Raw genomic sequence first — 15090 nt, 5'->3', positions numbered from 1 at the left:
GCCAGCGGCGACGACGGCAGTCGTGACCTGCACGAGAAAGAGCTCGACGCTGCAGCAAAAGAAACGAGCGCAGCCGTCGCTCTACGGTGACCAGCACCAGCGCAGCCGCCGCCCGTACGGTGACCTGCACCAGTGCAGCCCGCAACCGCCGCCACAGCGAGCGTCGCCGTCGCCTACCGGTCGTCCGTACGGCCACCACAGCGTGAACCGACTTCCACCCTCTCTTCTTCTCCATGCCTAGGCTATTGCGGCTTGAGTGGCGTTACAGTGGTATCAGAGCCAGCGGCGCCGGCAGGTGTTACCTGCACGAGAAAGAGCTCGAGGCTGCCGTCGCTCGTACGGTGACCTGCACGAGCAAAGCCCTCAACCGCCGCCACAGCGAGCGTCGTCGTCGCCTACCCGTCGTCCGTACGGCCACCACACAACGTGAACCGACTTCCACCCTCTCTTCTTCTCCACGCCTAGGCTATGGCTGCTTGAGGGGCGTTACACTGGTATCAGAGCCAGCGGTGACAGGCGTGACCTGCACGAGAAAGAGTTCGACGCTGCAGCAAAAGAAACGAGCGCAGCCGCCGCCCGTACGGTGTCCTGCACGAGCGCAGCCCGCAATCGCTGCCACAGCGAGCGTCGCCGTCGCCTACCCGTCGTCTGTAGGACCACCACAGCATGAACCGACTTCCACCCTCTCTTCTTCTCCACGCCAAGGCTATGGTTGCTTGAGGGGCGTTACACTGGTATCAGAGCCAGCGGTGGTGACAGGCGTGACCTGCACGAGAAAGAGTTCGACGCTGCAGCAAAAGAAATGAGCGCAGTCGCCGCCCGTACGGTGACCTGCACGAGCGCAGCCCGCAACCGCTGCCACAGCGAGCGTCGCCGTCGCCTACCCGTCGTCCGTACGGCCACCACAGCGTGAACCGACTTCCACCCTCTCTTCTTCTCCATGCCTAGGCTATGGCGGCTTGAGGGGCGTTACACTGGTATCAGAGCCAGCGGCGGTAGGCGTGACCTGCACGAGAAAGAGCTGGACACTGCAGCAAAAGAAACGAGTGCAACCGCAACCCGTACGGTGACCTGCACGAGCGCAGCCCGCAACTGCCGCCACACAGGGAGCATCGCTGTCGCCTACCCGTCTCGTTCGTACGGCCACCATAGTGTGAACCGACTTCCACCCTCTCTTCTTCTCCACGCCTAGGCTATTGCCGCTTGAGGGGCGTTACACTAGTATTAGAGCCAGCCACAGCAAGCGTGACTTGCACGAGAAAGAGCTCGACGCTGCAGCAAAAGAAACGAGCACAGCCGTAGCCCGTACGGTGACCTGTGCACGAGCGCAGCCTGCAACCGCCGCCACAGCGAGCGTCGTCGTCGCCTACCCGTCGTCCGTACGGCCACCACAGCGTGAACCAACTTCCACCCTCTCTTCTTCTCCACGCCTAGGCTATTGCGGCTTGAGGGGCGTTACATTGGTATCGGAGCCAGCGCGACGGCAGGCGTGACCTGCACGAGAAAGAGCTCGACGCTGCAGCAAAAGAAACGAGCACAGTCGCCGCCCGTATGGTGACCTGCACGAGCGCAGCCTGCAACCGTCGCCACAGCGAGCGTCGCCGTCGCCTACCCGTCGTCCGTACGGCCACCACAGCGTGAACCGACTTCAACCCTCTCTTCTTCGCCACGCCTAGGCTATGGCGGCTTGAGGGGCGTTACACTGGTATCAGAGCCAGCGGCGGCAGTTGTGACCTGCACGAGAAAGAGCTCGACGCTGCAGCAAAAGAAACGACCGCAGCCGCCGCCCGTACAGTGACCTGCACAAGCGCAGCCGCCACCCGTATGGTGACCTGCACCAGCGCAGCCCGCAACCGCCGCCACAGCGAGCATCGCCGTCACCTACCCGTCGTCCGTACGGCCACCACAGCGTAAACCGGACTTCCACCCTCTCTTCTTCTCCATGCCTAGGCTATTGCGGCTTGAGTGGTGTTACACTGGTATCAGAGCCAGCGGCGCCGGCAGGTGTGACCTGCACGAGAAAGAGCTCGACGCTGCAGCAAAAGAAACGAGCGCAGTCGTCGCTCGTACGGTGAGCTGCACGAGCAAAGCCCTCAACCGCCGCCACAACGAGCGTCGTCGTCGCCTACCCGTCGTCCGTACGGCCACCACACAACGTGAACCGACTTCCACCCTCTCTTCTTCTCCACACCTAGGCTATGGCTGCTTGAGGGGCGTTACACTGGTATCAGAGCCAGCAGTGACAGGCGTGACCTGCACGAGAAAGAGTTCGACGCTGCAGCAAAAGAAACGAGCGCAGCCGCCGCCTGTACGGTGACCTGCACGAGCGCAGCCGGCAACCGCTGCCACAGCGAGCATCGCCGTCGCCTACCCGTACGGCCGTACGGCCACCACAGCGTGAACCGACTTCCACCCTCTCTTCTTCTCCACGCCAAGGCTATGGTTGCTTGAGGGACGTTACACTGGTATGAGAGCCAGCGGTGGTGACAGGCGTGACCTGCACGAGAAGAGTTCGACGCTGCAGCAAAAGAAAGGAGCGCAGTCGCCGCCCGTACAGTGACCTGCACGAGCGTAGCCCGCAACCGCTGCCACAGCGAGCATCGCCGTCGCCTACCTGTCGTCCGTACGGCCACCACAGCGTGCACCGACTTCCACCCTCTCTTCTTCTCCATGCCTAGGCTATGGCGGCTTGAGGGGCGTTACACTGGTATCAGAGCCAGCGGCGGCAGGCGTGACCTGCACAAGAAAGAGCTCGACGCTGCAGCAAAAGAAACGAGCGCAGCCGCAGCCCGTACGGTGACCTGCACGAGCGCAGCCTGCAACCGCCGCCACAGCGAGCGTCGTCGTCGCCTACCCGTCGTCCGTACGGCCACCACAGCGTGAACCGACTTCCACCCTCTCTTCTTCTCCACGCCTAGGCTATTGCGGCTTGAGGGGCGTTACACTGGTATCAGAGCCAGCGCGACGGCAGGCGTGACCTGCACGAGAAAGAGCTCGACGCTGCAGCAAAAGAAACGAGCACAGCGGCCGCCCGTACGGTGACCTGCACGAGCGCAGCCTGCAACCGTCGCCACAGCGAGCGTCGCCGTCGCCTACCCGTCGTCCGTACGGCCACCACAGCGTGAACCGACTTCCACCCTCTCTTCTTCTCCACGCCTAGGCTATGGCAGCTTGAGGGGCGTTACACTCGTATCAGAGCCAGCAGCGGCAATCGTGACCTCCACGAGAAAGAGCTCGACGCTGCAGCAAAAGAAACGAGCGCAGCCGTCGCCCGTACGGTGACCTGCACCAGCGCAGCCACCGCCCGTACGGTGACCTGCACCAGCGCAGCCCGCAACCGTCGCCACAGCGAGCGTCGCCGTCGCCTACCCGTCGTCCGTACGGCCACGACAGCGTGAACCGACTTCCACCTTCTCTTCTTCTCCATGCCTAGGCTATTGCGGCTTGAGGGGCGTTACACTGGTATCAGAGCCAACGGCGGCGGCAGGCGTGACCTGCACGAGAAAGAGCTCGACGTTGCAGCAAAAGAAACGAGCGCAGCCGCCGCTCGTACGGTGACCTGCACGAGCGCAGCCCTTAACCGTCGCCACAGCGAGCGTCGTCGTCGCGTACCCGTCGTCCGTACGGCCACCACACAACGTGAACCGACTTCCACCCTCTCTTCTTCTCCACGCCTAGGCTATGGCTGCTTGAGGGGCGTTACACTGGTATCAGAGCCAGCGGTGACAGGCTTGACCTGCACGAGAAAGAGTTCGACGCTGCAGCAAAAGAAACGAGCGCAGCCGCTGCCCGTACGGTGACCTGCACGAGCGCAGCCCGCAACCGCTGCCACAGCGAGCGTCGCCGTCGCCTACCCGTCGTCCGTACGGCCACCACAGCGTGAACCGACTTCCACCCTCTCTTCTTCTCCACGCCTAGGCTATGGCTGCTTGTTTAGGGGCGTTACACTGGTATCAGAGCCAGCGGTGAGACAGGCGTGACCTGCACGAGAAAGAGTTCGACGCTGCAGTAAAAGAAACGAGCGCAGCCGCCGCCCGTACGGTGACCTGCACGAGCGCAGCCTGCAACCGCTGGCAAAGCGAGCGTCGCCGTCGCCTACCCGTCGTCCGTACGGCCACCACAGCGTGAACCGACTTCCACCCTCTCTTCTTCTCCATGCCTAGGCTATGGCGGCTTGAGGGGCGTTACACTGGTATTAGAGCCAGCGACGGCGGGCGGCAGGCGTGACCTGCACGAGAAAGAGCTCGACGCTGCAGCAAAAGAAACGAGCGCAGCCGCCACCCCTACGGTGACGTGCACGAGCGCAGCCCGCAACTACCACCACAGGGAGCATCGCCGTTGCCTACCCATCGTCCGTACGGCCACCATAGCGTGAACCGACTTCCACCCTCTTTTCTTCTCCACGCCTAGGCTATGGCTGCTTGAGGGGCGTTACACTGGTATCAGAGCCAGCGGCGGTGGCAGGCGTTACCTGCACGAGAGAGAGCTCGACGTTGCAGCAAAAGAAACGAGCGCAGTCGCCGCCCGTACGGTGACCTACACGAGCGCAGCCCGCAACCACCCCACAGCGAGCGTCGCCATCGCCTACCCGTCGTCCGTACGGCCACCACAGCGTGAACTGACTTCCACCCTCTCTTCTTCTCCACGCCTAGGCTATGGCGGCCTTGGGGGGGTCACTCGTATAAATATGTAAGTATCACGTGGGTTCAACAGAAGGACATTTTAAATATTTAAAACTTACAGAAATATATTTACGGAGGGGATTTATTTATTGTATTTTTAAAAAAATTTACAGATTTGAATAGGAAAGGATACATTATATTCACTAAAAAATTCACAGATAAGGGACTTTTTAAATAGGCCTTGAACGCACGTGATATAGAGGATTTACATATAGTGACCCCCCCGAGATGGCGGCTTGAGGGGCGTTACACTGGTATCAGAGCCAACGGCGGCAGGCGTGACCTGCACGAGAAAGAGCTCGACGCTGCAGCAAAAGAAACGAGCGCAGCCGCCGCCCGTACGGTGACCTGCACGAGCGCAACCCGCAACCGCCGCCAGAGGGAGCGTCGCCGTCGCCTACCCGTCGTCCGTACGGCCACCATAGCGTGAACCGACTTCCACCGTCTCTTCTTCTCCACGCCTAGGCTATTGCAGCTTGAGGAGCGTTACACTAGTATTAGAGCCAGCGAGATGGCAGGCATGCCCTGCACGAGACAGAGCTCGACGCTGCAGCAAAAGAAACGAGCGCAGTCGCCGCCCCTACGGTGACCTCCTGCACGAGGGCAGCCCGCAAACCGCCACCACAGCGAGCGTCACCGTCGCCTACCCGTCGTCCGTACGGCCACCACAGCGTGAACCGACTTCCACCCTCTCTTCTTCTCCACGCCTAGGCTATGGCGGCTTGAGGGGCGTTACACTGGTATCAGAGCCAGCGGTGGCGGCGGCAGTCGTGACCTGCACGAGAAAGAGCTCGACGCTGCAGCAAAAGAAACGAGCGCGGCCGTCGCTCTAAATTGACCAGCACCAGCGCAGCCGCCGCCCCTACGGTGACCTGCACCAGTGCAGCCCGCAACCGCCGCCACAGCGAGCGTCGCCGTCGCCTACCGGTCGTCCGTACGGCCACCACAGCGTGAACCGACTTCCACCCTCTCTTCTTCTCCATGCCTAGGCTATTGCGGCTTGAGTGGCGTTACAGTGGTATCAGAGCCAGCGCCGCCGGCAGGTGTGACCTGCACGAGAAAGAGCTCAAGGCTGCAGCAAAAGAAACGAGCGCAGCCGTCGCTCGTACGGTGACCTGCACGAGCAAAGCCCTCAACCGCCGCCACAGCGAGCGTCGTCGTCGCCTACCCGTCGTCCGTACGGCCACCACACAACGTGAACCGACTTCCACCCTCTCTTCTTCTCCACGCCTAGGCTATGGCTGCTTGAGGGGCGTTACACTGGTATCAGAGCCAGCGGTGACAGGCGTGACCTGCACGAGAAAGAGTTCGACGTTGCAGCAAAAGAAACGAGCGCAGTCGCCGCCCGTACGGTGACCTGCACGAGCGCAGCCCACAACCGCTGCCACAGCGAGCGTCGCCGTCGCCTACCCGTCGTCTGTAGGACCACCACAGCGTGAACCGACTTCCACCCTCTCTTCTTCTCTACGCCAAGGCTATGGTTGCTTGAGGGGCGTTACACTGGTATCAGAGCCAGCGGTGGTGACAGGCGTGACCTGCACGAGAAAGAGTTCGATGCTGCAGCAAAAGAAATGAGCGCAGTCGCCGCCCGTACGGTGACCTGCACGAGCACAGCCCGCAACCGCTGCCACAGCGAGCGTCGCCGTCGCCTACCCGTCGTCCGTACGGCCACCACAGCGTGAACCGACTTCCACCCTCTCTTCTTCTCCATGCCTAGGCTATGGCGGCTTGAGGGACGTTACACTGGTATCAGAGCCAGCGGCGGCAGGCGTGACCTGCACGAGAAAGAGCTCGACGCTGCAGCAAAAGAAATGAGTGCAGCCGCAACCCATACGGTGACCTGCACGAGCGCAGCCCGCAACTGCCGCCACACAGGGAGCATCGCCGTCGCCTACCCGTCGTTCGTACGGCCACCATAGTGTGAACCGACTTCCACCCTCTCTTCTTCTCCACGCCTAGGCTATTACCGCTTGAGGGGCGTTACACTAGTATTAGAGCCAGCCACGGTAGGCGTGACTTGCACGAGAAAGAGCTCGACGCTGCAACAAAAGAAACGAGCACAGCCGCAGCCCGTACGGTGACCTGTGCACGAGCGCAGCCTGCAACCGCCGCCACAGCGAGCGTCGTCGTCGCCTACCCGTCGTCCGTACGGCCACCACAGCGTGAACCAACTTCCACCCTCTCTTCTTCTCCACGCCTAGGCTATTGCGTCTTGAGGGGCGTTACATTGGTATCGGAGCCAGCGCGACGGCAGGCGTGACCTGCACGAGAAAGAGCTCGACGCTGCAGCAAAAGAAACGAGCACAGCCGCCGCCCGTATGGTGACCTGCACGAGTGTAGCCTGCAACCGTCGCCACAGCGAGCGTCGCCGTCGCCTACCCGTCGTCCGTACGGCCACCACAGCGTGAACCGACTTCCACCCTCTCTTCTTCTCCACGCCTAGGCTATGGCGGCTTGAGGGGCGTTACACTGGTATCAGAGCCAGCCGGCGGCAGTTGTGACCTGCACGAGAAAGAGCTCGACGCTGCAGCAAAAGAAACGACCGCAGCCGCCGCCCGTACGGTGACCTCCACAAGCGCAGCCGCCACCCGTATGGTGACCTGCACCAGCGCAGCCCGCAACCGCCGCCACAGCGAGCGTCGCCGTCGCCTACCCGTCGTCCGTACGGCCACCACAGCGTGAACCGGACTTCCACCCTCTCTTCTTCTCCATGCCTAGGCTATTGCGGCTTGAGTGGCGTTACAGTGGTATCAGAGCCAGCGGCGCCGACAGGTGTGACCTGCACGAGAAAGAGCTCGACGCTGCAGCAAAAGAAACGAGCGCAGCCGTCACTCGTACGGTGACCTGCACGAGCAAAGCCCTCAACTGCCGCCACAGCGAGCGTCGTCGTCGCCTACCCATCGTCCGTACGGCCACCACACAACGTGAACCGACTACCACCCTCTCTTCTTCTCCACACCTAGGCTATGGCTGCTTGAGGGGCGTTACACTGGTATCAGAGCCAGCGGTGACAGGCGTGACCTGCACGAGAAAGAGTTCGACGCTGCAGCAAAAGAAACGAGCGCAGCCGCCGCCAGTACGGTGACCTGCACGAGCGCAGCCGGCAACCGCTGCCACAACGAGCGTCGCCATCGCCTACCCGTCGTCCGTACGGCCACCACAGCGTGAACCGACTTCCACCCTCTCTTCTTCTCCACGCCAAGGCTATGGTTGCTTGAGGGACGTTACACTGGTATGAGAGCCAGCGGCGGTGACATGCGTGACCTGCACGAGAAGTGTTCGACGCTGCAGCAAAAGAAACGAGCGCAGTCACCGCCCGTACGGTGACCTGCACGAGCATAGCCCGCAACCGCTGCCACAGCGAGCGTCGCCGTCGCCTACCCGTCGTCCGTACAGCCACCACAGCGTGCACCGACTTCCACCCTCTCTTCTTCTCCATGCCTAGGCTATGGCGGCTTGAGGGGTGTTACACTGGTATCAGAGCCAGCGGCGGCAGGCGTGACCTGCACGAGAAAGAGCTCGACGCTGCAGCAAAAGAAACGAGCGCAGCCGCAGCCCGTACGGTGACCTGCACGAGCGCAGCCTGCAACCGCCGCCACAGCGAGCGTCGTCGTTGCCTACCCGTCGTCCGTACGGCCACCACAGCGTGAACCGACTTCCACCCTCTCTTCTTCTCCACGCCTAGGCTATTGCGGCTTGAGGGGCGTTACACTGGTATCAGAGCCAGCGCGACGACAGGCGTGACCTGCACGAGAAAGAGCTCGACGCTGCAGCAAAAGAAACGAGTACAGCGGCCGCCCGTACGGTGACCTGCACGAGCGCAGCCTGCAACCGTCGCCAGAGCAAGCGTCGCCGTCGCCTACCCGTCGTCCGTACGGCCACCACAGCGTGAACCGACTTCCACCCTCTCTTCTTCTCCACGCCTAGGCTATGGCGGCTTGAGGGGCGTTACACTCGTATCAGAGCCAGTGGCGGCAATCGTGACCTCCACGAGAAAGAGCTCGACGCTGCAGCAAAAGAAACGAGCGCAGTCGTCGCCCGTACGGTGACCTGCACTAGCGCAGCCACCGCCCGTACGGTGACCTGCACCAGCGCAGCCCACAACCGCCGCCACAGCGAGCGTCGCCGTCGCCTACCCGTCGTCCGTACGGCCACGACAGCGTGAACCGACTTCCACCTTCTCTTCTTCTCCATGCCTAGGCTATTGCGGCTTGAGGGGCGTTACACTGGTATCAGAGCCAGCGGCGACGGCAGGCGTGACCTGCACGAGAAAGAGCTCGACGCTGCAGCAAAAGAAACGAGTGCATCCGCCGCTCGTACGGTGACCTGCATGACCGCAGCCCTTAACCGTCGCCACAGCGAGCGTCGTCGTCGCCTACCCGTCGTCCGTACGGCCACCACACAACGTGAACCGACTTCCACCCTCTCTTCTTCTCCACGCCTAGGCTATGGCTGCTTGAGGGGCGTTACACTGGTATCAGAGCCAGCGATGACAGGCTTGACCTGCACAAGAAAGAGTTCGACGCTGCAGCAAAAGAAACGAGCGCAGCCGCCTCCCGTACGGTGACCTGCACGAGCGCAGCCCGCAACCGCTGCCACAGCGAGCGTCGCCGTCGCCTACCCGTCGTCCGTACGGCCACCACAGCGTGAACCGACTTCCACCCTCTCTTCTTCTCCACGCCTACGCTATGGCTTCTTGAGGGGCGTTACACTGGTATCAGAGCCAGCGGTGAGAAAGGCGTGACCTGCACGAGAAAGAGTTCGACGCTGCAGTAAAAGAAACGAGCGCAGCCGTCGCCCGTACGGTGACCTGCAACCGCTGGCAGAGCGAGCGTCGCCGTCGCCTACCCGTCGTCCGTACGGCCACCACAGCGTGAACCGACTTCCACCCTCTCTTCTTCTCCATGCCTAGGCCATTGCAGCTTGAGGGGCGTTACACTGGTATCAGAGCCAGCGGCGGCAGGCGTGACCTGCACGAGAAAGAGCTTGACGCTGCAGCAAAAGAAACGAGCGCAACCGCCGCCCGTACGGTGACCTGCACGAGCGCAGCCCGCAACCGTCGCCACAGCGAGCGTCGCCGTTGCCTACCCGTCGTCCGTACGGCCACCACAGCGTGAACCGACTTCCACCCTCTCTTCTGCTCCACGCCTAGGCTATGGCGGCCTTGGGGGGGTCACTCGTATAAATATGTAAGTATCACGTGGGTTCAACAGAAGGACATTTTAAATATTTAAAACTTACAGAAATATATTTACGGAGGGGATTTATTTATTGTATTTTTAAAAAAATTTACAGATTTGAATAGGAAAGGATACATTATATTCACTAAAAAATTCACAGATAAGGGACTTTTTAAATAGGCCTTGAACGCACGTGATATAGAGGATTTACATATAGTGACCCCCCGAGATGGCGGCTTGAGGGGCGTTACACTGGTATCAGAGCCAGCGGGGGCAGGCGTGACCTGCACGAGAAAGAGCTCGACGCTGCAGCAAAAGAAACGAGCGCAGCCGCCGCCCGTATGGTGACCTGCACGAGCGCAGCCCGCAACTGCCGCCAGAGGGAGCGTCGCCGTCGCGTACCCGTCGTCCGTACGGCCACCATAGCGTGAACCGACTTCCACCCTCTCTTCTTCTCCACGCCTAGGCTATTGCAGCTTGAGGAGCGTTACACTAGTATTAGAGCCAGCGAGACGGCAGGCGTGCCCTGCACGAGAAAGAGCTCGACGCTGCAGCAAAAGAAACGAGCGCAGCCGCCGTCCGTACGGTGAGCTGCACAAGCGCAGCCCGCAACCGCCGCCACAGCGAGCGTCGCCGTCGCCTACCCGTCGTCCATAAGGCCACCACAGCGTGAACCGACTTCCACCCTCTCTTCTTCTCCACGCCTAGGCTATGGCGGCCTTGGGGGGGTCACTCGTATAAATATGTAAGTATCACGTGGGTTCAACAGAAGGACATTTTAAATATTTAAAACTTACAGAAATATATTTACGGAGGGGATTTATTTATTGTATTTTTAAAAGAATTTACAGATTTGAATAGGAAAGGATACATTATATTCACTAAAAAATTCACAGATAAGGGACTTTTTAAATAGGCCTTGAACGCACGTGATATAGAGGATTTACATATAGTGACCCCCACGAGATGGCGGCTTGAGAGGCGTTACACTGGTATCAGAGCCAGCGGCGGCAGGCGTGACCTGCACGAGAAAGAGCTCACGCTGTAGCAAAAGAAACGAGCACAGCCGCCGCCCGTACGGTGACCTGCACGAGCACAGCCCGCAACCGCCGCCAGAGGGAGCGTCGCCGTCGCCTACCCGTCGTCCGTACGGCCACCATAGCGTGAACCGACTTCCACCCTCTCTTCTTCTCCACGCCTAGGCTATTGCAGCTTGAGGAGCGTTACACTAGTATTAGAGCCAGCGAGACGGCAGGCGTGCCCTGCACGAGAAAGAGCTCGACGCTGCAGCAAAAGAAACGAGCGCAGTCGCCGCCTGTACGGTGACCTCCTGCACGAGGGCAGCCCGCAAACCGTCGCCACAGCGAGCGTCGCCGTCGCCTACCCGTCGTCCGTACGGCCATAACAGCGTGAACCGACTTCCACCCTCTCTTCTTCTCCACGCCTAGGCTATGGCGGCTTGAGGGGCGTTACACTGGTATCAGAGCCAGCGGCGGCGGGCGTGATCTGCACGAGAAAGAGCTCGACGCTGCAGCAAAAGAAACGAGCGCAACCGCCGTCCGTACGGTGACCTGCACGAGCGCAGCCCGCAATCACCGCCACAGTGAGCGTCGCCGTCGCCTACCCGTCGTCCGTACGGCCACCACAGCGTGAACCGACTTCCACCCTCTCTTCTTCTGCATGCCTAGGCTATTGCGGCTTGAGGGGCATTACACTGGTATCAGAGCCAGCGGCGGTGGCAGGCGTGACTTGCACGAGAAAGAGCTCGACGCTGCCGCAAAAGAAACGAATGCTGCCGCCGCCCGTACGGTGACCTGCACGAGCGCAGCCCGCAACCGCCGCCAGAGGGAGCGTCGTCGTCGCCTACCCGTCGTCCGTACGGCCACCATAGCGTGAACCGACTTCCACCCTCTCTTCTTCTCCACGCCTAGGCTATTGCAGCTTGAGGAGCGTTACACTAGTATTAGAGCCAGCGAGACGGCAGGCGTGACCTGCACGAGAAAGAGCTCGACGCTGCAACAAAAGAAACGAGCGCAGCCGCCGTCCATACGGTGAGCCGCACAAGCGCAGCCCGCAACCGCCGGCACAGCGAGCGTCGCCGTCGCCTACCCGTCGTCCGTAAGGCCACCACAGCGTAAACCGACTTCCACCCTCTCTTCTTCTCCACGCCTAGGCTATGGCGGCCTTGGAGGGGTCACTCGTATAAATATGTAAGTATCACGTGGGTTCAACAGAAGGACATTTTAAATATTTAAAACTTACAGAAATATATTTACGGAGGGGATTTATTTATTGTATTTTTAAAAAAAATTACAGATTTGAATAGGAAAGGATACATTATATTCACTAAAAAATTCACAGATAAGGGACTTTTTAAATAGGCCTTGAACGCACGTGATATAGAGGATTTACATATAGTGACCCCCCCGAGATGGCGGCTTGAGGGGCGTTACACTGGTATCAGAGCCAGCGGCGGCAGGCGTGACCTGCACGAGAAAGAGCTCGACGCTGCAGCAAAAGAAACGAGCGTAGCCGCCGCCCGTACGGTGACCTGCAGCAAAAGAAACGAGCGCAGCCCGCAACCGCCGCTAGAGGGAGCGCCATGCCTAGGCTATTGCGGCTTGAGTGGCGTTACACTGGTATCAGAGCCAGCGGCGCCGGCAGGCGTGACCTGCACGAGAAAGAGCTCGACGCTGCAGCAAAAGAAACGAGCGCAGCCGTCGCTTGTACGGTGACCTGCACGAGCAAAGCCCTCAACCGCCGCCACAGCAAGCGTCGTCGTCACCTACCCGTCGTCCATACGGCCACCACACAATGTGAACCGACTTCCACCCTCTCTTCTTCTCCACACCTAGGCTATGGCTGCTTGAGGGGCGTTACACTGGTATCAGAGCCAGCGGTGACAGGCGTGACCTGCACGAGAAAGAGTTCGACCCTGCAGCAAAAGAAACGAGCGCAGCCGCCGCCCGTACGGTGACCTGCACGAGCGCAGCCGACAACCGCTGCCACAGCGAGCGTCGTCGTCGCCTACCCGTCGTACGTACGGCCACCACAGCGTGAACCGACTTCCACCCTCTCTTCTTCTCCACGCCAAGGCTATGGTTGCTTGAGGGGCGTTACACTGGTATGAGAGCCAGCGGCGGTGACAGGCGTGACCTGCACGAGAAAGAGTTCGACGCTGCAGCAAAAGAAACGAGCGCAGTCGCCGCCCGTACGGTGGCCTGCACGAGCGTAGCCCGCAACCGCTACCACAGCGAGCGTCGCCGTCGCCTACCCGTCGTCCGTACGGCCACCACAGCGTGCACCGACTTCCACCCTCTCTTCTTCTCCATGCCTAGGCTATGCCGGCTTGAGGGGCGTTACACTGGTATCAGAGCCAGCGACGGCAGGCGTGACCTGCACGAGAAAGAGCTCGACGCTGCAGCAAAAGAAACGAGTGCAGCCGCGGCCCGTACGGTGACCTGCACGAGCGCAGCCTGCAACCGCCGCCACAGCGAGCGTCGTCGTCGCCTACCCGTCGTCCGTACGGCCACCACAGCGTGAACCGACTTCCACCCTCTCTTCTTCTCCACGCCTAGGCTATTGCGGCCTGAGGGGCGTTACACTGGTATCAGAGCCAGCGCAACGACAGGCGTGACCTGCACAAGAAAGAGCTCGATGCTGTAGCAAAAGAAACGAGCACAGCCGCCGCCCGTATGGTGACGTGCACGAGCGCAGCCTGCAACCGTCGCCACAGCGAGCGTCGCCGTCACCTACCCGTCGTCCGTACGGCCACCACAGCGTGAACCGACTTCCACCCTCTCTTCTTCTCCACGCCTAGGCTATGGCGGCTTGAGGGGCGTTACACTGGTATCAGAGCCAGCGGCGGCAGTCGTGACCTACACGAGAAAGAGCTCGACGCTGCAGCAAAAGAAACGAGCGCAGCCGTCGCCCGTACGATGACCTGCACCAACACAGCCACCGCCCGTACGGTGACCTGCACCAGCGCAGCCCACAACCGCCGCCACAGCGAGCGTCGCCGTTGCCTACCCGTCGTCCGTACGGCCACGACAGCGTGAACCGACTTCCACCCTCTCTTCCTCTCCATGCCTAGGCTATTGCGGCTTGAGGGGCGTTACACTGGTATCAGAGCCAACGGCGACGGCAGGCGTGACCTGCACGAGAAAGAGATCGACGCTGCAGCAAAAGAAACGAGCGTTGCCGTCGCTCGTACGGTGACCTGCACGAGCGCAGCCCTTAACCGTCGTCACAGCGAGCGTCGTCGTCGCCTACCCGTCGTTCGTACGGCCACCACACAATGTGAACCGACTTCCACCCTCTCTTCTTCTCCACGCCTAGGCTATGGCTGCTTGAGGGGCGTTACACTGGTATCAGAGCAAGCGGTGACAGGCCTGACCTGCACGAGAAAGAGTTCGACGCTGCAGCAAAAGAAACGAGCACAGCCGTCGCCCGTACGGTGACCTGCACCAACACAGCCACCGCCCGTACGGTGACCTGCACCAGCGCAGCCCACAACCGCCGCCACAGCGAGCGTCGCCGTTGCCTACCCGTTGTCCGTACGGCCACGACAGCGTGAACCGACTTCCACCCTCTCTTCCTCTCCATGCCTAGGCTATTGCGGCTTGAGGGGCGTTACACTGGTATCAGAGCCAACGACGACGGCAGGCGTGACCTGCACGAGAAAGAGATCGACGCTGCAGCAAAAGAAACGAGCGTAGCCGCCGCTCGTACGGTGACCTGCACGAGCGCAGCCCTTAACCGTCGTCACAGCGAGCGTCGTCGTCGCCTACCCGTCGTTCGTACGGCCACAACACAATGTGAACCGACTTCCACCCTCTCTTCTTCTCCACGCCTAGGCTATGGCGGCTTGAGGGGCGTTACACTGGTATCAGAGCCAGCGGTGGCGGCGGCAGTCGTGACCTGCACGAGAAAGAGCTCGACGCTGCAGCAAAAGAAACGAGCGCAGCCCTCGCTCTACGGTGACCTGCACCAGCGCAGCCGCCGCCCATACGGTGACCTGCACCAGCGCAGCCCGCAACCGCCGCCACAGCGAGCATCGCCGTCGCGTACCCGTCGTCCGTACGGCCACCACAGCGTGAACCGACTTCCACCCTCTCTTCTTCTCCATGCCTAGGCTATTGCGGCTTGAGTGGCGTTACAGTGGTATCAGAGCCAGCGGCGCCGGCAGGCGTGACCTGCACGAGAAAGAGCTCGACGCTGCAGCAAAA

This window comes from Cibotium barometz, chromosome 39, assembly GCF_041138505.1.
Source record: "Cibotium barometz isolate CiBa-2024 chromosome 39, ASM4113850v1, whole genome shotgun sequence".
NCBI classification, from domain to species: domain Eukaryota; kingdom Viridiplantae; phylum Streptophyta; class Polypodiopsida; order Cyatheales; family Cibotiaceae; genus Cibotium; species Cibotium barometz.
This window is presented reverse-complemented; position numbering follows the sequence as displayed.